The 12,530-nt window shown below is 46.6% G+C and overlaps 1 protein-coding gene across 1 annotated transcript in view; it reads right to left on the bottom strand.

Annotated features, from left to right (window-relative positions):
- Window positions 1–12,530, bottom strand: part of LOC139542274 (voltage-dependent T-type calcium channel subunit alpha-1H-like) — a 98,147-nt gene that overhangs the window by 29,314 nt on the left and 56,303 nt on the right. The gene's annotated exons all lie outside the window — the stretch shown is intronic.

The raw sequence follows: 12,530 nt of genomic DNA, 5'->3' as shown, positions 1-12,530 counted from the left end.
ACACTGAGAGAACACACACTGAGAACACACACTGAGAGAACACGCACTGAGAACACACACTGAGAGAACACACACACTGAGAGAACACACACACTGAGAGAACACACACTGAGAGAACACATACTGAGAACACACACACTGAGAGAACATACACTGAGAACACACACTGAGAGAACACACACTGAGAGAACACACACTGAGAGAACACACACTGAGAACACACACACTGAGAACACACACTGAGAGAACACACACTGAGAGAACACACACTGAGAACACACACTGAGAGAACACACACTGAGAACACACACTGAGAGAACACACACTGAGAGAACACACACTGAAAGAACACACACTGAGAGAACACACACTGAGAGAACACACACTGAGAGAACACACACTGAGAGAACATACACTGAGAACGCACACTGAGAGAACACACACACTGAGAGAACACACACACTGAGAGAACACACACTGAGAGAACACACACTGAGAACACACACTGAGAGAAAACACACTGAGAACACACACTGAGAGAACACACACTGAGAACACACACTGAGAGAACACACACTGAGAGAACACACACTGAGAGAACACACACTGAGAGAACACACACTGAGAACACACACTGAGAGAACACACTGAGAGAACACACTGAGAGAACACACACTGAGAGAACACACACACTGAGAGAACACACACTGAGAGAACACACACACTGAGAGAACACACACTGAGAGAACACACACACTGAGAACACACACTGAGAGAATACACACTGAGAGAACACACACTGAGAGAACACACACACTGAGAACACACACTGAGAACACACACACTGAGAGAACACACACTGAGAACACACACTGAGAGAACACACACTGAGAGAACACACACTGAGAGAACACACACTGAGAGAACACACACATAGAACACACACTGAGAACACACACTGAGAGAACACACACTGAGAACACACACTGAGAACACACACTGAGAACACACACTGAGAGAACACACACACTGAGAACACACACTGAGAGAGAACACACACTGAGAGAACACACACACTGAGAACACACACTGAGAGAGAACACACACTGAGAGAACACACACTGAGAACACACACTGAGAACACACACTGAGAGAACACACACTGAGTGAGAACACACACACTGAGAACACACACTGAGAGAACACACACTGAGAGAACACACACTGAGAGAACACACACTGAGAGAACACACACTGAGAGAACACACACTGAGAACACACACTGAGAGAGAACACACACTGAGAGAACACACACTGAGAGAACACACACTGAGAACACACACTGAGAACACACACTGAGAGAACACACACTGAGAACACACACTGAGAGAACACACACACTGAGAGAACACACACTGAGAGAACACACACTGAGAGAACACACACTGAGAGAACACACACTGAGAGAACACATACTGAGAGAACACACACACTGAGAACACACACTGAGAGAACACACACTGAGAACACATACTGAGAGAACACACACTGAGAGAACACACACACTGAGAACACACACTGAGAGAACACACACTGAGAGAACACACACTGAGAGAACACACACTGAGAACACACACTGAGAGAACACACACTGAGAGAACACACACTGAGAGAACACACACACTGAGAACACACACTGAGAGAACACACACTGAGAGAACACACACTGAGAGAACACACACTGGGAGAACACACACACTGGGAGAACACACACACTGAGAGAACACACACTGAGAGAACACACACTGAGAGAACACACACACTGAGAACACACACTGAGAGAACACACACTGAGAGAACACACACTGAGAGAACACACACTGAGAGAACACACACACTGAGAGGACACACACTGAGAGAACACACACACTGAGAGAACACACACTGAGAACACACACTGAGAACACACACTGAGAACACACACTGCGAACACACACTGAGAACACACACTGCGAACACACACTGAGAACACACACTGAGAGAACACACACACTGAGAACACACACACTGAGAGAACACACACTGAGAGAACACACACTGAGAGAACACACACTGAGAGAACACACACTGAGAACACACACTGCGAACACACACTGAGAACACACACACTGAGAGAACACACACTGAGAACACACACTGAGAGAACACACACTGAGAGAACACACTGCGAACACACACTGAGGGAACACACACTGAGAACACACACACTGAGAACACACACACTGAGAACACACACTGAGAACACACACTGAGAGAACACACACACTGAGAACACACACTGAGAGAGAACACACACTGAGAGAGAACACACACTGAGAGAACACACACACTGAGAGAGAACACACACTGAGAGAACACACACTGAGAACACACACTGAGAACACACACTGAGAGAACACACACTGAGTGAGAACACACACACTGAGAACACACACTGAGAGAACACACACTGAGAGAACACACACTGAGAGAACACACACTGAGAGAACACACACTGAGAGAACACACACTGAGAGAGAACACACACTGAGAGAACACACACTGAGAGAACACACACTGAGAACACACACTGAGAACACACACTGAGAGAACACACACTGAGAGAGAACACACACTGAGATAACACACACTGAGAACACACACTGAGAACACACACTGAGAGAACACACACTGAGTGAGAACACACACACTGAGAACACACACTGAGAGAACACACACTGAGAGAACACACACTGAGAGAACACACACTGAGAGAACACACACTGAGAGAACACACACTGGGAGAACACACACTGAGAGAACACACACTGAGAGAACACACACTGAGAGAACACACACTGAGAGAACACACACACTGAGAACACACACTGAGAGAACACACACTGAGAGAACACACCCTGAGAGAACACACACTGAGAACACACACTGAGAACACACACTGAGAACACACACTGCGAACACACACTGAGAACACACACTGCGAACACACACTGAGAACACACACTGAGAGAACACACACACTGAGAGAACACACACTGAGAGAACACACACTGAGAGAACACACACTGAGAACACACACTGCGAACACACACTGAGAACACACACACTGAGAGAACACACACTGAGAACACACACAGAGAACACACTGCGAACACACACTGAGGGAACACACACTGAGAACACACACACTGAGAACACACACACTGAGAACACACACACTGAGAGAACACACACTGAGAACACACACACTGAGAACACACACACTGAGAACACACACTGAGAGAACACACACACTGAGAGAACACACACTGAGAACACACACTGAGAGAACACACACTGAGAGAACACACACTGAGAACACACACTGAGAGAACACACACTGAGAACACACACTGAGAACACACACACTGAGAACACACACTAAGAGAACACACACTGAGAGAACACACACTGAGAGAACACACACTGAGAGAACACACACTGAGAGAACACACACTGAGAGAACACACACTGAGAGAACACACACTGAGAGAACACACACACTGAGAGAACACACACTGAGAGAACACACACTGAGAACACACACTGAGAGAACACACACACTGAGAGAACACACACTGAGAGAACACACACACTGAGAGAACACACACTGAGAGAACACACACTGAGAACACACACTGAGAGAACACACACTGAGAGAACACACACTGAGAGAACACACACTGAGAACACACACTGAGAGAACACACACTGAGAACACACACACTGAGAGAACACACTGAGAGAACACACACTGAGAGAACACACACACTGAGAGAACACACTGAGAGAAAACACACTGAGAACACACACTGAGAGAACACACACTGAGAGAACACACACTGAGAACACACACTGAGAGAACACACACTGAGAGAACACACACTGAGAGAACACACACTGAGAGAACACACACTGAGAACACACACGGAGAGAACACACTGAGAGAACACACACTGAGAACACACACACTGAGAACACACACTGAGAGAACACACACTGAGAGAACACACACTGAGAGAACACACACACTGAGAGAACACACACTGAGAGAACACACACTGAGAACACACACTGAGAGAACACACACACTGAGAGAACACACACTGAGAGAACACACACTGAGAACACACACTGAGAGAACACACACTGAGAGAACACACACTGAGAGAACACACACTGAGAGAACACACACTGAGAACACACACTGAGAGAACACACACTGAGAACACACACACTGAGAGAACACACTGAGAGAACACACACTGAGAGAACACACACACTGAGAGAACACACTGAGAGAAAACACACTGAGAACACACACTGAGAGAACACACACTGAGAGAACACACACTGAGAACACACACTGAGAGAACACACACTGAGAGAACACACACTGAGAGAACACACACTGAGAGAACACACACTGAGAACACACACTGAGAGAACACACTGAGAGAACACACACTGAGAGAACACACACACTGAGAGAACACACACTGAGAGAACACACACACTGAGAGAACACACACTGAGAGAACACACACACTGAGAACACACACTGAGAGAATACACACTGAGAGAACACACACTGAGAGAACACACACACTGAGAACACACACTGAGAGAACACACACTGAGAGAACACACACTGAGAACACACACACTGAGAGAACACACACTGAGAACACACACTGAGAGAACACACACTGAGAGAACACACACTGAGAGAACACACACTGAGAGAACACACACAGAGAACACACACTGAGAACACACACTGAGAGAACACACACTGAGAACACACACTGAGAACACACACTGAGAACACACACTGAGAGAACACACACACTGAGAACACACACTGAGAGAGAACACACACTGAGAGAACACACACACTGAGAACACACACTGAGAGAGAACACACACTGAGAGAACACACACTGAGAACACACACTGAGAACACACACTGAGAGAACACACACTGAGTGAGAACACACACACTGAGAACACACACTGAGAGAACACACACTGAGAGAACACACACTGAGAGAACACACACTGAGAGAACACACACTGAGAGAACACACACTGAGAGAACACACACTGAGAGACACACACTGAGAGAGAACACACACTGAGAGAACACACACTGAGAGAACACACACTGAGAACACACACTGAGAGAACACACACTGAGAGAACACACACTGAGAGAACACACACACTGAGAGAACACACACACTGAGAGAACACACACTGAGAGAACACACACTGAGAGAACACACACTGAGAGAACACATACTGAGAGAACACACACACTGAGAACACACACTGAGAGAACACACACTGAGAACACATACTGAGAGAACACACACTGAGAGAACACACACACTGAGAACACACACTGAGAGAACACACACTGAGAGAACACACACTGAGAGAACACACACTGGGAGAACACACACACTGAGAGAACACACACTGAGAGAACACACACTGAGAGAACACACACACTGAGAACACACACTGAGAGAACACACACTGAGAGAACACACACTGAGAGAACACACACTGAGAACACACACTGAGAACACACACTGCGAACACACACTGAGAACACACACTGCGAACACACACTGAGAACACACACTGAGAGAACACACACACTGAGAACACACACACTGAGAGAACACACACTGAGAGAACACACACTGAGAGAACACACACTGAGAACACACACTGCGAACACACACTGAGAACACACACACTGAGAGAACACACACTGAGAACACACACTGAGAGAACACACACTGAGAGAACACACTGCGAACACACACTGAGGGAACACACACTGAGAACACACACACTGAGAACACACACACTGAGAACACACACTGAGAACACACACTGAGAGAACACACACACTGAGAACACACACTGAGAGAGAACACACACTGAGAGAACACACACACTGAGAACACACACTGAGAGAGAACACACACTGAGAGAACACACACTGAGAACACACACTGAGAACACACACTGAGAGAACACACACTGAGTGAGAACACACACACTGAGAACACACACTGAGAGAACACACACTGAGAGAACACACACTGAGAACACACACTGAGAGAGAACACACACTGAGAGAACACACACTGAGAGAACACACACTGAGAACACACACTGAGAACACACACTGAGAGAACACACACTGAGAGAGAACACACACTGAGAGAACACACACTGAGAACACACACTGAGAACACACACTGAGAGAACACACACTGAGTGAGAACACACACACTGAGAACACACACTGAGAGAACACACACTGAGAGAACACACACTGAGAGAACACACACTGGGAGAACACACACTGAGAGAACACACACTGAGAGAACACACACTGAGAGAACACACACTGAGAGAACACACACACTGAGAACACACACTGAGAGAACACACACTGAGAGAACACACACTGAGAGAACACACACTGAGAACACACACTGAGAACACACACTGAGAACACACACTGCGAACACACACTGCGAACACACACTGAGAACACACACTGAGAGAACACACACACTGAGAGAACACACACACTGAGAGAACACACACTGAGAGAACACACACTGAGAACACACACTGCGAACACACACTGAGAACACACACACTGAGAGAACACACACTGAGAACACACACTGAGAGAACACACTGCGAACACACACTGAGGGAACACACACTGAGAACACACACACTGAGAACACACACACTGAGAACACACACACTGAGAGAACACACACTGAGAACACACACACTGAGAACACACACACTAAGAACACACACTGAGAGAACACACACACTGAGAGAACACACACTGAGAACACACACTGAGAGAACACACACTGAGAGAACACACACTGAGAACACACACTGAGAGAACACACACTGAGAACACACACTGAGAACACACACACTGAGAACACACACTGAGAGAACACACACTGAGAGAACACACACTGAGAGAACACACACTGAGAACACACACTGAGAGAACACACACTGAGAGAACACACACTGAGAGAACACACACTGAGAGAACACACACACTGAGAGAACACACACTGAGAGAACACACACTGAGAACACACACTGAGAGAACACACACACTGAGAGAACACACACTGAGAGAACACACACTGAGAACACACACTGAGAGAACACACACTGAGAGAACACACACTGAGAGAACACACACTGAGAGAACACACACTGAGAACACACACTGAGAGAACACACACTGAGAACACACACACTGAGAGAACACACTGAGAGAACACACACTGAGAGAACACACACACTGAGAGAACACACTGAGAGAACACACACTGAGAGAACACACACTGAGAGAACACACACACTGAGAACACACACTGAGAGAACACACACTGAGAGAACACACACTGAGAGAACACACACACTGAGAACACACACTGAGAGAACACACACTGAGAGAACACACACTGAGAACACACACACTGAGAGAACACACACTGAGAACACACACTGAGAACACACACTGAGAGAACACACACTGAGAGAACACACACTGAGAGAACACACACTGAGAGAACACACACTGAGAACACACACTGAGAACACACACTGAGAGAACACACAATGAGAACACACACTGAGAGAACACACACTGAGAGAACACACACACTGAGAACACACACTGAGAGAGAACACACACTGAGAGAACACACACACTGAGAACACACACTGAGAGAGAACACACACTGAGAGAACACACACACTGAGAACACACACTGAGAGAGAACACACACTGAGAGAACACACACTGAGAGAACACACACTGAGAACACACACTGAGAGAACACACACTGAGAGAACACACACTGAGAGAACACACACTGAGAGAACACACACTGGGAACACACACTGAGAGAACACACACACTGAGAACACACACTGAGAGAGAACACACACTGAGAGAACACACACACTGAGAACACACACTGAGAGAGAACACACACTGAGAGAACACACACTGAGAACACACACTGAGAACACACACTGAGAGAACACACACTGAGTGAGAACACACACACTGAGAACACACACTGAGAGAACACACACTGAGAGAACACACACTGAGAGAACACACACTGAGAACACACACTGAGAGAACACACACACTGAGAACACACACTGAGAGAGAACACACACTGAGAGAACACACACTGAGAGAACACACACTGAGAGAACACACATTGAGAACACACACTGAGAACACACACTGAGAACACACACTGAGAGAACACACACTGAGAGAACACACACACTGAGCGAACACACACTGAGAGAACACACACTGAGAGAACACACACTGAGAACACACACTGAGAACAAACACTGAGAGAACACACACTGAGAGAACACACACTGAGAGAACACACACTGAGAGAACACACACTGAGAACACACACTGAGAGAACACACACACTGAGAGAACACACACACTGAGAGAACACACACACTGAGAAAAAACACACTGAGAGAACACACACTGAGAGAACACACACACTGAGAACACATACTGAGAGAACACACACTGAGAGAACACACACTGAGAGAACACACACTGAGAACACACACTGAGAGAACACACACTGAGAACACACACTGAGAGAACACACACTGAGAACACACACACTGAGAGAACACACACTGAGAGAACACACACTGAGAGAACACACACTGAGAGAACACACACACTGAGAGAACACACACTGAGAACACACACTGAGAGAACACACACTGAGAGAACACACACTGAGAGAACACACACTGAGAGAACACACACTGAGAGAACACACACTGAGAGAACACACACACTGAGAGAACACACACTGAGAACACACACTGAGAACACACACACTGAGAACACACACTGAGAGAACACACACACTGAGAGAACACACACTGAGAACACACACTGAGAACACACACACTGAGAACACACACTGAGAGAACACACACACTGAGAGAACACACACTGAGAGAACACACACACTGAGAGAACACACACTGAGAGAACACACACTGAGAACACACACTGAGAGAACACACACTGAGAACACACACACTGAGAACACACACTGAGAGAACACACACACTGAGAGAACACACACTGAGAACACACACTGAGAACACACACTGAGAGAACACACACTGAGAGAACACACACTGAGAGAACACACACTGAGAACACACACTGAGAACACACACACTGAGAGAACACACACTGAGAACACACACACTGAGAACACACACTGAGAAGACACACTGAGAGAACACACACTGAGAACACACACACTGAGAGAACACACACTGAGAACACACACTGAGAGAACACACACTGAGAACACACACTGAGAGAACACACACACTGAGAGAACACACACTGAGAACACACACTGAGAGAAACACACACTGAGAACACACACACTGAGAGAACACACACACTGAGAGAACACACACTGAGAACACACACACTGAGAGAACACACACTGAGAGACACACACACTGAGAACACACACTGAGAACACACACTGAGAGAACACACACTGAGAGAACACACACTGAGAACACACACTGAGAGAACACACACACTGAGAGAACACACACTGAGAGAACACACACTGAGAGAACACACACACTGAGAGAACACACACTGAGAGAACACACACTGAGAGACACGCACTGAGAACACACACTGAGAGAACACACACTGAGAAAACACACACACTGAGAGAACACACACTGAGAGAACACACACTGAGAACACACACTGAGAACACACACTGAGAGAACACACACTGAGAGAACACACACTGAGAGAACACACACTGAGAACACACACTGAGAGAACACACACTGAGAGAACACACACTGAGAACACACACTGAGAGAACACACACACTGAGAGAACACACACTGAGAGAACACACACTGAGAACACACACACTGAGAGAACACACACTGAGAACACACACTGAGAGAACACACACTGAGAACACACACTGAGAGAACAAACACTGAGAACACACACTGAGAACACACACTGAGAACACACACACTGAGAACACACACTGAGAGAACACACACTGAGAGAACACACACTGAGAACACACACACTGAGAGAACACACACACTGAGAGAACACACACTGAGAACAAACACACACTGAGAACACACACTGAGAGAACAAACACTGAGAACACACACTGAGAACACACACTGAGAACACACACACTGAGAACACACACTGAGAGAACACACACTGAGAGAACACACACTGAGAACACACACACTGAGAGAACACACACACTGAGAGAACACACACTGAGAACACACACTGAGAACACACACACTGAGAGAACACACACTGAGAACACACACACTGAGAACACACACACTGAGAACACACACTGAGAACACATACTGAGAGAACACACACTGAGAACACACACTGAGAGAACACACACACTGAGAGAACACACACTGAGAGAACACACACTGAGAGAACACACACACTGAGAGAACACACACACTGAGAACACACACTGAGAACACACACTGAGAACACACACTGAGAGAACACACACTGAGAACACACACACTGAGAACACACACTGAGAGAACACACACACTGAGAGAACACACACTGAGAACACACACTGAGAACACACACTGAGAGAACACACACTGAGAGAACACACACTGAGAGAACACACACTGAGAACACACACTGAGAACACACACACTGAGAGAACACACACTGAGAACACACACACTGAGAACACACACTGAGAAGACACACTGAGAGAACACACACTGAGAACACACACACTGAGAGAACACACACTGAGAACACACACTGAGAGAACACACACTGAGAACACACACTGAGAGAACACACACACTGAGAGAACACACACTGAGAACACACACTGAGAGAACACACACTGAGAACACACACACTGAGAGAACACACACACTGAGAGAACACACACTGAGAACACACACACTGAGAGAACACACACTGAGAACACACACACTGAGAACACACACTGAGAACACACACTGAGAGAACACACACTGAGAGAACACACACTGAGAACACACACTGAGAGAACACACACACTGAGAGAACACACACTGAGAGAACACACACTGAGAGAACACACACACTGAGAGAACACACACTGAGAGAACACACACTGAGAACACGCACTGAGAACACACACTGAGAGAACACACACTGAGAAAACACACACACTGAGAGAACACACACTGAGAGAACACACACTGAGAACACACACTGAGAACACACACTGAGAGAACACACACTGAGAGAACACACACTGAGAGAACACACACTGAGAACACACACTGAGAGAACACACACTGAGAGAACACACACTGAGAACACACACTGAGAGAACACACACACTGAGAGAACACACACTGAGAGAACACACACTGAGAACACACACACTGAGAGAACACACACTGAGAACACACACTGAGAGAACACACACTGAGAACACACACTGAGAGAACAAACACTGAGAACACACACTGAGAACACACACTGAGAACACACACACTGAGAACACACACTGAGAGAACACACACTGAGAGAACACACACTGAGAACACACACACTGAGAGAAACACACACACTGAGAGAACACACACTGAGAAACACACACTGAGAACACACACACTGAGAGAACACACACTGAGAACACACACACTGAGAACACACACACTGAGAACACACACTGAGAACACATACTGAGAGAACACACACTGAGAACACACACTGAGAGAACACACACACTGAGAGAACACACACTGAGAGAACACACACACTGAGAGAACACACACACTGAGAGAACACACACTGAGAGAACACACACTGAGAACACACACTGAGAACACACACTGAGAGAACACACACTGAGAGAACACACACTGAGAGAACACACACACTTAGAGAACACACACTGAGAGAACACACACTGAGAACACACACTGAGAACACACACTGAGAGAACACACACTGAGAGAACACACACACTGAGAGAACACACACTGAGAGAACACACACTGAGAACACACACTGAGAGAACACACACTGAGAGAACACACACTGAGAACACACACTGAGAGAACACACACTGAGAACACACACACTGAGAGAACACACACTGAGAGAACACACACTAAGAACACACACACTGAGAACACACACTGAGAGAACACACACACTGAGAACACAAACGGAGAACACACACTGAGAACACACACTGAGAACA

This window comes from Salvelinus alpinus, chromosome 2 (assembly GCF_045679555.1).
Source record: "Salvelinus alpinus chromosome 2, SLU_Salpinus.1, whole genome shotgun sequence".
NCBI classification, from domain to species: domain Eukaryota; kingdom Metazoa; phylum Chordata; class Actinopteri; order Salmoniformes; family Salmonidae; genus Salvelinus; species Salvelinus alpinus.
The sequence above is the reverse complement of the archived record's forward strand: the minus strand, read 5'-3'. Positions and strand labels throughout refer to the sequence as shown.